Raw genomic sequence first — 4,453 nt, forward strand, 5'->3', positions numbered from 1 at the left:
ATTCTCACGAAACCTAAATAATAATATACATTGCTCAGAATATTTTGATGTACAGTGATAAAAATGTTTTTTGCCATATTTTATTTATGAAATAGTGTAATTAGTGATGATTGTGCATATTTTTGCATGAAATACAATCGAATAATAATATCGATGTTATTTAATTTGTATTTAATTTAATTTTGTAAAAATGTATGTTTCTATACACATAATTATATTTTCTATTTTAGTACCTACCTATACTTATGACAGATTCCTTACCTACGTATACAATATTAAGATGTCACAAATATGATTTTGGTTTATTATTTTCAATTCACTCTATGATCACCCCGATTGGAAATTATTATGTAGGTACATTATAATAATTATTCACTATTACATTCTAAAGTTAGAAGACAATTCTGTTTATTTCATAAATGCCAACTTAAAATACACAATAAGAAATTTGGGTAAATAATTTATAATTATTATATACATTATAACTTTTCATTAATTTCTGTAATTTATATTAATATGTTTTTGAATTTACAAACATATGGAGAGGAAGGATATTCTTCTGGCATTGGCACATGACAAAATCACTTTGTAATGGTGTTAGTGGCATGTCAACACCTAAATGAGTCGCCTACACTGCCTGACGAATCTGACACAATTGTAACTTACATAAATCTACTTACCATCAAACTTTTCCTAATTATTGTAATACCAGATCATATTATTGTATATTAATCCATAACGCCATCTATTGACTGTAATCCTTATTATTTTAGTAATTCATTTATGTTTTCTACTATCTTCTATTGTCACTTCTTCAAAATGTTGTGATTCCATTATATCACCATCAGCCTCAATTATTTTCACGATAGAATGATGATTAATTCCTACCATATTATTCTCATCTAGATCAATCGTAAAAAAATCATTTATTTGCTCAAATCTTGTCAAATCTCTTGCCATAATCATTATTTTATTATGGGTTTGCCAAAATATGCTCAAAAACATAAAACATTTATTTAAAAACCTGCAAAACAAACATTACATGTAACAAATTGCGTAGTAGGTATTATTATTTAAATTATTGTAATACAAGGTATTCTGTATTATAATGTGATAATTTATTATTACCCATTAGTTTAGGAATTTTAGTATTTTTAGATAAGTCTGTAAGTGCCAATAATAATTCTCAACACACTTCAAATAATAATTTTAAAATTACAGGTAGTTATTGCAAAATATTTTTTATACTTACTGTAATAAATCTCACAAAATGTCATTTTGGAAAGTAAATTAATATTGCCGTATTACATAGTTCAAATTGGCTTGTGTTTATGTCACAGAGAACAGAATAATCAACCACCCTACAATAAAATATTTTCACTTTTCTGACAGTCGTAATGATTTTAAAATTAAAAATCTTTATTTATATTATACAAAATTAAACCTTAGTCTATTGCACCCATGGTGGCAGAACAGCCGTGTTTGAAACCGTGGGTTCAATTCCGCAACTAGGCAAAAAATACATATTGTTTTGTGTGTTTGATATTATAATGCAACGACCCAATAGCTTGGGCAACTGTCTAACAAACATTTATTGTAAAATAAATCTATATGCAATATCCACTCCATGAAACCCCATAAGTATTATGTTTCATTTCGGAGCAATAATTGTAATTTACGTATATTAATTTTAATCGCTGAAGATAGATACACAAAAATACTATACACGATATTACTATGGCAGTATCTGACAGGTCACAGATTTTTAACGACACATGCTGAATATAGAGCAAAGCTCTTACGACAATCCCTGTAATACTGATAATTTGTGGCTAGTATTTCATAATTATTCAAACAGATCGGCACTGTGTGTTTAATTTTTTAGATTACGCAAATCAATTGACAGTGGGTGGAATTTGACTTTAAAGTCTGACGAGATAAATCGCGAAATTTGTATGTGCGGCCTGTCGATCACAGCCTCATAGAACGAGAAACCTCGCTGAAGGCATAGAATGGTTAACCAAAAAATTCAATCGTTTTAAGCAATATGTACTTTAATAAGATTTTTTTCATGAAGTGTTTTAAATGAGGTGGTTGATTACTGTTAAAAGTATATATTGAACTATGGAAAATATTTAAACAAATGAGATCATGTATATACTTAATAATTTTAATCTCAAATAATATTTTTGTTGTGATTTTAATTTCTTTAGATAAGAATTTTTTGAAGTATGTACCTTTACATGTTCATTGCTCATCGCTGCCAATACAATATCCACAAAATCAACAATACCTATTGAGTACAAGGAAGTTATATTTTTTCACTATGTTTGTGTAGATGCCTATGTGCATAAAACTGCTCCATACCAATGGGCTGACACCTAATTGGTTGCATAGCGTCTTATACCAATAGGCCGACCAATGAATAGCTCGAATTTCATTATGGAATGTCAAACACTTTGTACGCACCAAACCTACATAAATTTAATTTAAAGCCTATATGGTAAATGGTAAATTAATTATTGTTTAGTCAATGCTATGTCAAGAACACTCAAATAAAGCAGGAAACTTGGTAATTTAATATTAATCAAGTATAGTGTATTCCAATTAGCAATTCCTCTAAACATAATATAGAAGCAGAAAAATGTTTGATAATATCATAATGGTTTCTAAAAATCAAATATCAAGAGCTGTATATCATTTCTATGGAAATTATCAGGATTTATATAACTTTTCATTTCGTTTGTCTATCTGGTAAAACTCAAAAATGCCAATGTCCTCTGTTTCTCTCAGGGCTCTCTGAAGGCTGCCTCCAGTAAGCTCCTTTACTCGGTTGCTCCAGTGCACCGAAGGTCTTCCTTTCGCCTTACCTAAAACCACCAATCTTTTCAGATTATCCGGTCCGCACCAAACAATATGTCCAAAAAACTGCAGAATGCATCTCAGACAAATTGTCGAGAGCCAATTTTTTATTTGTAGTCTCCGGATGATTGACTGGTTCGTTCTTTGCTCTATCCAATAAATACGAAGCATTCGGCGCCAACACCAAATTTCAAAGACATCGATTTCTCTTTCGCTCCCTTGCCCTCAGTGTCCATGACTCAATAATGTACAAAAATATGGAGAACACAAATGAGTGCACAAGCATTAATTTGAATTCCCCAATCTTTCCATATACTTAGTAGTAAGACGTATTATAGCATTTTTTTCAATCTGTGCACACCTTCTTATTTCTTTTCATCTATCTATTCCACTCTAATGATCGATTCGAGATATCTACACAAACTCGTCCACTTTTTCTAAGAAACTAATTAATATACCAAGTAAAAATCATTAAACATAAAGTTACTCCACACTTATTTTAACAGAATATGCCCATTTTAAAGATTCTGTCATAAAACTTTATGATGTATTTATCTCTCCTGTAAAGTTTTACAATCACAGTCAGTGTTGCAGGCACAATGATGATATTTAACCAGACAATTTTCAACACCATGCCAAATTAGTATAACCAGAGATAATTCAACCTAATTTCTACTATGACGTGAGCCAGTGCTCACTAGCTCTCCCTACGACTACAAAAAATAATGAGAAACCAAACGTTGCCGAATATCTCAATTTAATAGAACAACTCTAGATTGACTATAAATTCGTAAATATGCTTAAATTATTGAAAATGCTCCAAATTAAATTTGTAACCAAAAGACATTAGCTGTAGAGATCAAACATCTTATAAAAAATATATCACAATGAATTTATTGATTTTATAATTAAATTTGTGTACATGTGCCAATGGATATTTAGTTTTTAAGTACAAATTGAAGAAACCAACTTCTGAATATGTTATCAAATTTACATAAACAATCAAAATATTGTGGGAAAAATAAATATCACACTTTTTAGATTGGGTAAATTGTTCTAGAAACGCTGAGTTCCTTTATAACTAATTCAAAATCAAGCGTAATGATTTGTTTCATGTGATCTTTGTATTATTGTAATTATGTGAATTGGGTGAAACAATTAGAATAAATCCCCTAGCGTTTTAATTACATAATGTCAAATGGTAAATACATAGTAAAACTGGGACACGTAATGCAATGAGCTTTAAAAAACTATCAAAGAGACTTACATACATCATTACGAAGAGAAATTCTTTGATATTGCTCTACACCTCGTAATTTTTAAGAACCGATGTGTGACAACTATTCAGAAGTTAAGTTCTTCGATTCCACAAAATGAATGTGCAAATCATTGCCCATTTCAAGTATTATTTTCATCTTGTTTGGATAACAAAAACTGTATAATAGTCTTATGAGAAACTCTTCCACATAAAATACTCGTATAAAAAAATATCATACGTATAGTTAGCTTAGTGTACCATTTAATTAAATTATACTTAAACAAACATCGTCTAAGTACAGTAAATATATACATATTATATATATATATTGTT

Source organism: Rhyacophila brunnea, unplaced genomic scaffold, assembly GCF_057557595.1.
Source record: "Rhyacophila brunnea isolate RB1 unplaced genomic scaffold, BYU_Rbru_1.0 scaffold_12, whole genome shotgun sequence".
Lineage (NCBI taxonomy): Eukaryota > Metazoa > Arthropoda > Insecta > Trichoptera > Rhyacophilidae > Rhyacophila > Rhyacophila brunnea.